Genomic DNA, 13,234 nt, shown 5'->3' with positions numbered 1-13,234 from the left:
AGGAGTGACGAGGACATCAATACCATTGCTACACCCATAACCCTTATTGCTATACATACTGGACCAATTACTAGAGCTCGCGCACGTCAATTGAATTACCAATTACTTTCGTTTCTTGGTAACAAATCTAATGCTCACGAGAATATGCTGCTGCCTAAATTGGATACATTTGTGTTGATTACTAATGAAGGGCCTAGCATGGACAAGAGGAATGAACACTGGAGCAAGATCAAGCATGGAGGGACGCGCGAAGGGATCCAGAATGGCATTTCTAGTGCATATTTGAGCACCTTGAAGCCTGCGTGATGACCTACAAGGACATGGACGAAATACACAAGATGCCCTTCATTAATTTCGTCCATAGCTTATTTTAGGTGTTGTGCCACCTTATTTTTGGGCCAGACCCATGTAATTTTGAAATACAACTTCCTAGGCTGTTTTTAGAGTCCGTATGGGTGGGGAAACAAAGTTAGGATTGGTTTCGGATCCCTCCTACAAGGGGTCACGAAAATCCCCCCTTACCCCCTATATATATAGCCCTTAGGGCGTCATTTAGACTGTGGATTTTGTTTAGATTAAAAGTTCGCCAGACGTCCCTCCAATTCGATGGAATAACCGAAACGAGAGTAAATTGCTCAAAACCATCACATTTGTGGCTAGGGTACTCCAAAACCACCGCTTTTGCCAAAAAAAATGCAAAATACCACCAACTCCGTGGCAAGTGAGTAACAAATCACACTAACTTGGAACTGAGCCGCGTCTAACATCGAAACTGACTAGTGGGGCATGTCTGTCGAGCTAATGTGGCAAAGAATAGTCCTAGTCAATGTGTTGACCCACTGAGGTGGACGGGGTACCACTTGTCATCCACATATCTTATTTCCCCCTCTTGTCCTTCTTCCTCGCCTCTAATCTGCTCCGGCGAGCACATCACAGCCCGCGAGAAGCGGAAGCAAGCACTGGCTCAAGCAGCAACAAGCCATGGTGGAAGCAAGCGGCGAGGTGGCTGGTCGTGGATGAGTAAGGTGGCACGGTGCGGCAGGATGCGACCGATGCGTGTGGAGTGGCGCGCAGCTGCGTGCATTACCGTCCCCCGGCAATGCCAACCACCATCTCTAATCACGCCCCTCAGAGTGGCACCAGGCTAGGTCTCCTCATGCCCAGGACAAGCCCGTCGACACCGGCGAGGTCATGAACTGGAGGAGTGTCCGGCAGGTGGCCTTCCTGCTTCACGTTGCTCTCGAATATGTCTTCGGGGTTGGGGGGGGGGGAGGGTGCTTGGACCCATCGTTGGGAAGCGCAAGGAGGTTAGCGGTGCTTGAATCTGTTGTCGAGCGTCGCCGGAAAGCCGACGGTGCTCGAATCCATCGCCCGCATCATGGAGAGTGGCGGCGGTCATGGGGCGTCGGGGAATTGCAGTGCGTGTAGTTCCTCCCTGGGTGGCGTAGTGCCAGGTCGCGACGGCTAGCCGTAGAAGGGGTGGCGTGTTAGCAGTGGGTGCTGGCGGCGGTAGGATCCTGGGCGCCTGGGCGACAGTGTCACGACTAACATGGTGGACCAGAAGTGCCTGGAGGGAAAGGACTCGATGGTCCCAGTGACTGATGGACTGTGAGGCCGAGTGGGTTAGTTTGGTCAGTTCGGTTGGGCCTATGTTGGCCTTGTGGGCTGTAGCCCGTCTCATTCTTGTATAACTAGGCCTTCCCTGTGTAAGCTGGAGGATATCGATTAAGTGGATATTGAATCGGCCGTGAGCGAGGAGCTGATCTTCTCCTCCGGAACCCTAATCCCCTTCCTTCCCCTTGTCGATCCCCTTTCCTCTTCCCCCCTCCAATCCCCTTGGTAGATCGGGCCTGTTACATCTGGTATCAGAGGTCAGGCGACCTAGAGACGGCGTACCCTCGCCCGCGCTACAACACAAAGCAGGCGCTCAAGACGGCGGCGATGGAGGAGCAACTCGCGACGCTGATCCAGACGGTCAGCGAGAGCCGCGCTGCCAACGACGCCAAGTTGGAGGCGATTCAACAGTCGTGGAGCTTTGGCGCCCTGCGGTCCAGAATCTCCAAGGCCAACTCGATGAACTTCGTACCCAAGTGGGCAGGATCGCGCTCCATGCCATGCTCGCGGATCCGTCGTCCAGCCCGGAGGAGCAGCCGCGACGGCCAGCGCCCCCACCATTGGCGGCCGATCTGGGGCAACAACATGGGCCAAGTGGCCACGGCGAGGTCTTCAACTCCGGGGGCTCGGTACATGGGGTGGTCACCACCCTGGCACCGCCTCCAGTCAAGGGTGCGTGCTCTAATCCCTCTGAAATTCGTACTGCCATAGATCTAGATCAACCCATGTCTGGCAGCTTGGTGCAGGAGCAAACCCCCTTGCCTTACTCGGACCATGCGCACTGGGCACTGCCGAAGATGGATTTCCCATCTTTCGACGGGGATAACCCCCAATTCTGGAAGAACAAGTGTGAAAAATACTTTGATGTTTTTGGGATTGCTCCGGATATGTGGGTTAGATTAGCGACACTGCACTTCACGGGCAATGCAGCTCGTTAGCTACAGTTGCATGAGTCACAAAACACTGTATTCACTTGGGAAACACTTTGTAGTGCATTGAGTATCAAGTTTGGGCGGGAGCAATATCAGGCACATATCCGGCAATTCAATACATTGCGGCAAAAAAATACTGTGCATGAGTATATGCAGTGTTTTGAGGAGTTGATGCATCACATATTAGCTCATAATCCTGCATTCGATTCTGTTTACTTTACAACCCAGTTTCTGGAAGGGCTTAGAGCCGAGATTAGAGCAGGTGTTATGTTGCATCAGCCAAAAGATTTGGAGACTGCTTTTTCTCTTGCTTCGTTACATGAGGAGCTGTTGGAGGCATTACTGCGCCGAGAATATCGACGCCAAGACGTGGCTCCCCCGAGGCAACCTGTGCAGCGGCCGCTGCTCGCGTTGGTTGCACCTCCAGCTCGTCAAATGATGCCTGGGCCACCAGCTGCAGCGGATGATCACGCCAGGGAGGCAGCCCGTGCGCCGGATCAGCGGGAACAGGGGCCTGGCGATAACAGGATCGCCACTTTGCGCAATTATCGCCGAATGCGAGGATTGTGTTTCAAGTGTGGCGAGCGGTGGGGCCCGGGGCATCAATGTGGCCCGACTGTTCAGTTGCACATTGTGGAGGAACTATTGGATATATTGCAAGCTGATAATGTCAAACCAGAGATGCCAGAACTGGAGGAGGACAATGAGGTTCTCATGTGCATTTCGAAGGTGGCCACAACAGGGCAAACTACCCCTCGTACAGTGTGGCTTGTGGGGAACATAGCAGGCAAAGAGGTCTTGATTCTTGTTGATTCAGGCAGTTTGCATAGCTTCATCAGTGAGACAGTGGCTGAGCGGGTGCAAGGGCAGATTCGGCTGCAGCAACCTATGGTGGTTAAAATTGCTGATGGAGGTTCTATGTCCTGCAATGGGGTCATTCCAGCTTGTGCTTGGGCGGTTCAAGGGCAGGAATTTGTCACTGATCTTTGCATTCTTCCCTTGGGCTGCTATGATATGGTTGTTGGGATGGATTGGCTGGAGGAGTGTGGGCCGATGTGGGTAGACTGGGCAGCGAAGCAGCTCCAGTTCCAGCATGAGGGCGCGTTGATCACCCTGACAGGTGTGCAGAGTAAGCTGGAGCCTGTCCAACACATATCTGGCGCTCAGCTGCGAGCCATGGAAGACATGGACACAATTTCTCAGGTGGTGCTGTTGCATGCTGTGGGTCCTGATATGCATATCACTACAGTCCCAGAAGAGATTCAGCAATTGCTTGATGAGTACCAGTTGGTGTTTGCAGAACCTACAGAGTTGCCTCCTCACAGGTCATGGGATCATACCATTCCACTGTTTCCTGGGGCTAAACCAGTTAATATTCGGCCTTATCGGTATACACCGGAGCAGAAGAACAAGATCGAAGCACAGGTCCGAGAGCTGTTGAAGGCAGGATTGATCGTTCCAAGTGTCAGCCAGTTTTCTTCGCCGGTGCTGTTAGTGCGGAAGAAGGATCAAACTTGGAGGATGTGTGTGGACTTCCGTCATTTGAATGCCATTACAGTGAAGAGTACCTACCCCTTGCCAATCATCGACGAACTCCTTGATGAATTGGCCGGTTCCTGCTGGTTCTCGAAGCTTGATTTGCGAGCCGATTACCATCAGATCCGAATGGTTGAGGAGGACGGGGCCAAAACAACATTCAAAACGCATCAGGGCCACTTCCAGTTCAGGGTTATGCCGCCCGGGGTAACAGGAGGACCGGCTACGTTCCAAGGTGGTATGAACACAGTGCTCTCACCTCTCATCCGTAAGGGTGTGCTCGTGTTTATGGATGGCATATTGGTCCATTCCCTCACCTGGCCAGAGCATGTGACTCTCCTTCGTGCCGTGCTGAAGATACTCTCAGAGAATGGTCCAAAAGCGAAGATGTCTAAATGCACCTTTGCTCAGAATCGCATTGACTATTTGGGACACCACATCAGTTAGGAGGGTGTCACCACGGATACCACTAAGATCCAAGCAGTGCCTGATTGGCCAAGACCAGACTCAGTTCACAAGCTAAGGGGGTTCTTGGGGCTGGCAGGGTACTATCGCAAATTTGTCCGCAATTTTGGCGTGATTTCACGACCATTGACAGATATGCTGAAGAAAGGAACGATTTTTGTGTGGACACCAGTAGCGGATACAACATTCAAAGAATTGAAGCGAGCATTGATTGAAGCCCCTGTTTTGGCACTTCCAGACTTTTCCAAGCGGTTTGTTGTGGAGACAGATGCAAGTGCTATCGGAGTTGGAGCTGTGTTGATGCAAGATTCACACTCGGTGGCGTATCTCAGCAAGGCATTGGGAACTAAGAATATCGGACTCTCGGCATATGAGAAAGAGTGTCTAGCTCTCTTGCTAGACATTGAGCACTGGAGGCGGTACCTGTAACACGCAGAATTCACCATCCGCACGGATCAGAAAAGTTTGCTGAATCTTACTGACCAGCGATTGAACACCTTGATACAACAGAGGGCGTTTACTAAGCTGGTGGGGCTGCAATTTGTTATCCAGTACAAGGCGGGAATCGCCAATCGAGCTGCGGATGCTCTCTCTCGCCGTGATCACCCTGTTGATGCTGAACTGGTGGTTGTGTCGGTGTGTAAGCCAGCATGGTTGGAAGTGATTACTGCGAGCTATCGAACAGACCCGGAAGCGCAACAGAAATTGACAAAGCTAGCGGTGCTGACCCCGGATAAGCAGGGCTACTCTTTGAAAGATGGCATCATTCGGTATCAAGACAGGATCTGGGTGGGAGTGGATAGTGACATTCAGCGCTCCCTGACCACGTCCTTGCATGATAGCGCTGTGGGGGGCCACTCCGGCTTCCATGCCACTTATAATCGCATCAAGAGGTTGTTTTGCTGGAAGGGCCTGAAAGATATGATTAAGCAGTATGTTCGTGCTTGTGTAACCTACCAGCGAGCGAAAACTGAGAGAGTTTCGCCAGCAGGGCTGTTGCAGCCTTTGCCAATTCCAAAGAGGCCGTGGGCAGTGGTATCGCTGGACTTATTGAAGGGCTTCCTAGATCCGGTGGCCACGATGTCATTCTAGTGGTTGTGGACAAGTTCTCGAAGTATGCTCACTTCATACCCCTGACTCATCCATTCACGGCTCTCTCGGTGGCGACTGTTTACATGCAGAGCATCTTTCGCTTACATGGTCTTCCCTTGGCTATCATATCAGACCGCGACCGAATATTCACAAGTGCTGTGTGGCAGGAGCTGTTCAAGTTATCCCAGACTCAGTTGCGATTGAGCTCATCGTATCACCCTCAAACGGATGGCCAGACATAAAGGGTGAATCAATGCCTGGAGGGATATCTTCGTTGTGCAGTTCATTCGTGCCCCCGCAACTGGAGTAAGTGGTTGTTTCTTGCTGAGTATTGGTACAACACCTCTTTCCACTCGTCGCTGGGTCGTACGCCGTTTGAAGTGATCTATGGGCATTTGCCTCGCGAGTTTGGGGTGATGCAAGTCGAGGAGTGTTCTGTGCCCGACTTGGCATCATGGCTGCAGGAGCGGGAGGTGATGATGCAGCACCTTCAGCAACAACTTAAGCGTGCTCAGGATCGCATGAAGAGACAAGCGGATAAGCACCGTTCTGACCGGGAGTTCGCTGTTGGTGACTCGGTTTTCCTCAAGCTTCAACCGTTTGTGCAGACGTCCATGGCCTAGCGACCGCATCAGAAGCTGGCATTTCGATACTATGGGCCCTATCCGATCATTGCTCGCTTTGGCGCAGTGGCTTACAAGCTGAAGCTCCCCGAAGGCAGCAAAATTTATCCTGTGGTGCATGTGTCTCAGCTCAAGAAGCTGGTAGGTCCAGAGATTCCGGTGAGTTCTAGCTTGCCCCCCGCTAACACCATCCTGCAGGCCAAGCATCAGCCGGCGTGCATCCTGGGGCACAAGATGGTCAAGACGCAGGGTTCCTCTCAACCCAGAATTCTGGTGCAGTGGAGTGACCTGCCATCGTCTCTGGCTACCTGGGAGGACTTGAGCGATCTTCAGCGTCGTTTTCCGGTGGCGCCGGCTTGGGGACAAGCCGGTCCTCAAGAGGGGGTAAATGTCACGACTGACATGGTGGACCAGAAGTGCCTGGAGGGAAAGGACTCGATGGTCCTAGTGATTGATGGACTGTGAGGCCGAGTGGGTTAGTTTGGTCGGTTCGGTTGGGCCTATGTTGGCCTTGTGGGCTGTAGCCCGTCTCATTCTTGTATAACTAGGCCTTTCCTATGTAAGCTGGAGGATATCGATTAAGTGGATATTGAATCGGCCGTGAGCGAGGAGCCGATCTTCTCCTCCGGAACCCTAATCCCCTTCCTTCCCCTTGTCGATCCCCTTTCCTCTTCCTCCCCTCCAATCCCCTTGGTAGACCGGGCCCGTTACAGACAGCGGGGGCTGAGTCAGGTGTGACTCATGGCGTTGACTATGGGGAAGAAGAAAAAAAGGGGGAGAAATGAGAGACTGACTGGTGGGGCTATCTTCGACCTCACTATATTGTCCACGTTGGCACGCCAAATCAGCTCGACATTTGGGTCTCATTAGTCGTTTTTGTTGTTAGACACGGCTCAGTTCCGAATTAGTGCGATGTTTACTCACTTGCCGCAAAGGTGGTGGTATTTTGTGATTTTAGGCAAAAGCGGTGGTTTTGGAGTACCCTAGCAACAAATGTGGTGGTTTTAAGCAATTTACTCCCAAATCGATGATGTTACTGCCAAAGATGCAATGACCTGATGAAGACACAATCAAGTCCCAATGTGTTCATAATGGGGAAACAAACATGTCCACATGATCTTGTCAGTAGACCTGACGGCACCCGCACCTCCAAAGCTTGATAAGAGGCCAGACTAGACCTGATATATTGAATACTGCCGCCACCACCACGGTAAGGATGAATCTGTTGGTGGCGAATACCAACCTGCCCACCGGATCTTAGTGTTGGTTCTGGTGGTGCATGTACTGCAGGCTAAAGAAAAAGGCGGAGAAATAATTATGGGACACTATTACTGAAGGAAATATGCCCTAGAGGCAATAATAAAGTTGTTATTTATATTTATTATATCATGATAAATGTTTATTATTCATGCTAGAATTGTATTAACCAGAAACTTAGTACATGTGTGAATAAATAGACAAACAGAGTGTCCCTAGTATGCCTCTACTTGACTAGCTTGTTAATCAGAGATGGTGAAGTTTCCTAGCCATAGACATGTGTTTTCATTTGATGAACGAGATAACATCATTAGAAAATGATGTGATGGACAAGACCCATCCGTTAGCTTACCACTATGATCGTTTAATTTATTGCTATTGCTTTCTTCATGACTTATACATGTTTCTATGACTATGAGATTATGCAACTCCCGAATACCAGAGGAACACTTAGTGTGCTATCAAACGTCACAACATAACTGGGTGATCATAAAGATGCTCTACAGGTGTCTTCGATGGTGTTTGTTGGGTTGGCATAGATCAAGATTAGGATTTTTCACTTTGTGTTACGGAGAGGTATCTCTGGGCCCTCTCGGTAATGCACATCACTATAAGCCTTGCAAGAAATGTGACTAATGAGTTAGTCACGGGATGATGCACTACGCAACGAGTAAAGAGACTTGCCGGTAACGAGATTGAACTAGGTATTGAGATACCGACGATCGAATCTCGGGCAAGTAACACACCCATGACAAAGGGAACAACGTATGTTGTTATACGGTTCGACCAATAAAGATCTTCGTAGAATATGTAGGAGCCAATAAGGGCATCCAGGTTCCGCTATTGGTTATTGACCAGAGAGGTATCTCGGTCATGTCTGCATAGTTCTTGAACCCGTAGGGTCCGCACGCTTAACGTTCGTTGATGATATAGTATTATATGAGTTATGTATGTTGGTGACCGAATATTGTTTAGAGTCCCAGATGAGATCACAGACATGACGAGGAACTCCGGAATGATCTAGAGGTAAAGATTGATATGTGGGATAGTAGTGTTTGATCTCCAGAAGGGTTTCGGAATTCACCGGAAGAAGTTCCGGATGTCTCCCGAAATGTTTGGGTACGAGAACACTTTATTTGGGCAAAAGGGGAAAGCCCATGAGGCTTTTGGAAAGTGCGAAAGGAAGTTTTGCAGAGACCAGAGGCTAGACGCCAGGAACCCTGGCGTCTAGGGTGTAGACGCCGGGAACCTTGGCGTCTAGCCCTGGAGTCCGAGAAGGACTCTTGCCTTTCAGGCAAAATTGACTTTGAGGAGGCTTTTACTCCAAGTTTCGACCCCAGGGCTCAATATATAGATAGAGGGGCAGGGCTAGCACCAAAGATAGATCAAGAAACACCAAGCCGTGTGCCGGCAACCCTGTCCGCTCTAGTTTATCCTCCGTCATAGTTTCCGTAGTGCTTAGACGAAGCCCTGCGGAGATTGTTCTTCACCAACACCGTCACCACGCCGTCGTGCTGCTGGAACTCATCTACTACTTTGCCCGTCTTGCTGGATCAAGAAGGCGAGGACGTCATCGAGCTGTACGTGTGCTGAACACGGAGGTGCCGTACGTTCGGTACTTGATCGAGACGGATCGTGAAGGTGTACAACTACATCAACCGCGTTGATTAACGCTTCCACTTTGCAATCTTCAAGGGTATGAAGATACACTCCCCCTCTCGTTGCTATGCATCACATAGATAGATCCTGCGTGATTGTAGGATTTTTTTTGAAATTACCGCGTTCCCCAACAGTGGCATCCGAGCCAGGTCTATGCGTAGATGTTATATGCACAAGTAGAACACAAAGAGTTGTGAGCGATAATAGTCATACTTCTTACCAGCATGCCATACTTTGATTTGGCGGTATTGTTGGATGATGCGGCTCAGACCGACATTACGCGAACGCTTACGCGAGACTGGTTCTACCGATGTGCTTTGCACATAGGTGGCTGGTGAGTGTCTGTTTCTCCAACTTTAATTGAATCGAGTGTGGCTACGCCTGGTCCTTGTTGAAGGTTAACACAACACACTTGACGAAAATCATTGTGGTTTTGATGCGTAGGCAAGAACCGATCTTGCTAGAAGCCCGTAGCAGCCACGTAAAACTTGCAACAACAAATTAGAGGACGTCTAACTTGTTTTTGCAAGGCTTGCTGTGATGTGATATGGTCAAGCATGATGTGATATAATTTGTTGTATGAGATGATCATGTTTTCTAACAAAGTTATCGGCAACTGGCAGGAGCCATATGGTTATCGCTTTATTGTATGCAATGCAATCTCCATGTAATTGTTTTACTTTATCACTAAGCAGTAGCGATAGTCGTAGTAACAATAGATGGAGAGACGACAACGATGCTATGATGGAGATCAAGGTGTCGTGCCGGTGATGATGGAGATCATGAGCACAAGATGATGACGGCCATATCATGTCACATATTTTGATTACATGTGATGTTTATCTTTTATGCTTCTTATTTTGCTTAGTTCGGCGTTAGCATTATAAGATGATCCCTCACTAAAATTTCAAGGTAGAAGTGTTCTCCCTAAGTATGCACCGTTGCGACTGTTCTTCGTGCTGAAACACCACATGATGAACGGGTGTGATAGGCTCTACGTTCACATACAATGACGAGCCTAGCATATGCAGATATGGCCTCGGAACACTGGAGACCGAAAGGTCGAGCGTGAATCATATAGTAGATATGATCAACATAGTGATGTTCACCATTGAAAACTACTCCATCTCACGTGATGATCGGACATGGTTTAGTTGATTTGGATCACGTGGTCACTTAGAGGATTAGAGGGATGTCTATCTAAGTGGGAGTTCTTAAGCAATATGATTAAATTGAACTTTAATTTATCATGAACTTAGCCCTTATAGTATTTTGCAAATTATGTTGTGGATCAATAGCTCGCATTGTAGTGTCCCTATGTTTTTATATGTTCCTAGAGAAAACTAAGTTGAAAGATGATAGTAGCAATGATGCAGACTGAGTCCGTGATATGAGGTTTATCCTCATTGCTACACAGAAGAATTATGTCCTTGATGCACCACTAGGTGACAAAACTATTGCAGGAGCAGATGCGGACGTTATGAATGTTTGGCTAGCTTAATATGATGACTACTTGATAGCGTAGTGCACCATACTTTACGGCTTAGAATCGGGACTTCAAAGACATTTTGAACATTATGGACCATATGAGATGTTCCAAGAGTTGAAGTTAATATTTCAAGCAAATACCCGAGTTGAGAGATATGAAGTCTTCAACAAGTTCTATAGCTAAAAGATGGAGGAGAATAGCTCAAGCAGTGAGCATGTGCTCAGATTGTCTGGGTACTACAATCGCTTGAATCAAGTGGGAGCTAATCTTCCAGATAAGATAGTGATTGATAGAGTTCTCTAGTCACCATCACCAAGTTACTGGAACTTCGTGATGGACTATAGTATGCAAGGGATGACAAAAACGATTCTCGAGCTCTTCGTGATGCTGAAATCGATGAAGGTAGAAATCAAGAAAGAACACCAAGTGTTGATGATTGACAAGACCACTAGTTTCAAGAAAAGGGCAAAGGGAAAGAAAGGGAACTTCAAGTAGAATGGTAAGCAAGTTGTCACTCCCGTGAAGAAGCCCAAAGCTGGACCAAAGCCTGAAACTGAGTGATTCTACTGCAAAGGAAACGGTCACTGGAAGCAGAAATGCCCTGAATATTTGGTGGATAAGAAGGATGGCAAAGTGAACAAGGGTATATTTGATATACAGATTATTCATGTGTACCTTACTAGTGTTTATAGTAGCTCCTGGGTATTTGATACTTGTTCAGTTGCTAAGATTAGTAACTCGAAACAGGAGTTACAGAATAAACAAAGACTAGTTGAGGGTGAAGTGACGATGTGTGTTGGAAGTGGTTCCAAGATTGATATGATCATCATCGCACATCCCCTATATTTTTGAGATTAGTGTTGAACCTAAATAAATGTTATTTGGTGTTTGCGTTGAGCATAAATATGATTAGATCATATTTATTGCGATACGATTATTCATCTAACACAGAGAATAAATTGTTATTCAGTTTACATGAATAAAACCTTCTATGGTCATACACCCAATGTTGATGGTTTATAGAATCTTGATCGTAGTGATACACATATTCATAATATTGATGCCAAAAGATGCAAAGTTGGTAATGATAGTGCAACATATTTGTGGCACTGCCGTTTGGGTCATATCGGTGTAAAGCGCATGAAGAAACTCCATAAAGATGGACTTTTGGAATCACTTGATTATGATTCATTTGATGCTTAAAAACCATGCCTTATGGGCAAGATGACTAAAACTCCGTTCTCCGGAACAACGGAACGAGCTAGTGACTTATTGGAAATAATACATACCGATGTATGCGGTCCAATGAGTGTTGATGCTCGTGGCAGGTATCGTTATTTTCTAACCTTCACAGATGATTTGGGAAGATATGGGTATATCTACTTATTGAAACACAAGTCTGAAACATTTGAAAAGTTCAAAGAATTTCAGAGTGAAGTGGAGAATCATCGTAACAAGAAAATAAAGTTTCTACAATCTGATCGTAGATGAGAATATTTGAGTTACAAGTTTGGACTTCATTTAAAAACAATGTGGAATAGTTTCACAGCTCACGCCACATGGAACACCACAGTGTAATGGTGTGTCCGAACATCGTAACCGTACTTTATTGGATATATGGTGCAATCTATGATGTCTCTTATCGGGTTACCACTATCGTTTTGGGGTTATGCATTAGAGACAGCTGCATTCACTTTAAATAGGGCACCATAAAAATCCGTTGAGACAACACCTTATGAACTATGGTTTGGCAAGAAACCAAAGTTTTCGTTTCTTAAAGTTTGGGACTACGATGCTTATGTGAAAAACCTCAACCTGATAAGCTTGAACCTAAATTGGAGAAATGCATCTTCATAGGATACCCAAAGGAAACTGTTGGGTACACCTTCTAACACAGATCCGGAGGCAAGATCGTTGCTAACAATGGATCCTTTCTAGGGAAGGAGTTTATCTCGAAAGAAGTGAGTGGGAGGAAAGTCGAACTTGATGAGGTAATTGTACCTTCTCCCGAATTGGAAAGTAGTTCATCACAGAAATTAGTTCCAGTAATTCCTACAACAATTAGTGAGGAAGCTAATGATGATGATCATGAAACTTCAGATCAAGTTACTACAGAACCTTGTAGGTCTTCCAGAGTATGGTCCGCACCAGAATGGTACGATAATCCTATTCTAGAAGTCATGTTACTAGACCATGATGAACCTACGAACTATGAGTAAGCGAAGCAATGATGAGCCCAGATTCCGCGAAGTGGCTTAAAGGCCATGAAATCTGAGATGAGATCCATGTATGAGAACAAAGTGTGGACTTTGGAGGATTTTCCCGCTGATTGGCAGGACATCAAAAATAAATGGATTTTCAAGAGGAAGACGAACGATGATAGTAGTGTTACTACCTACAAAGCTCGACTTGTTGTGAAAGGTTTTCAACAAGTTCAAGGAGTTGACTACGATGAGACTTTCTCACCCATAGCGATGCTTAAATTCTGTCCGAATCATGTTAGCAATTGCTGCATTTTATGATTATAAAATTTGGTAGATGGATATCAAAACTGCATTCCTGAATGG

This window comes from Triticum aestivum, chromosome 4B (assembly GCF_018294505.1).
Source record: "Triticum aestivum cultivar Chinese Spring chromosome 4B, IWGSC CS RefSeq v2.1, whole genome shotgun sequence".
In the NCBI taxonomy this organism is placed as follows: domain Eukaryota; kingdom Viridiplantae; phylum Streptophyta; class Magnoliopsida; order Poales; family Poaceae; genus Triticum; species Triticum aestivum.
The sequence above is the reverse complement of the archived record's forward strand: the minus strand, read 5'-3'. Positions refer to the sequence as shown.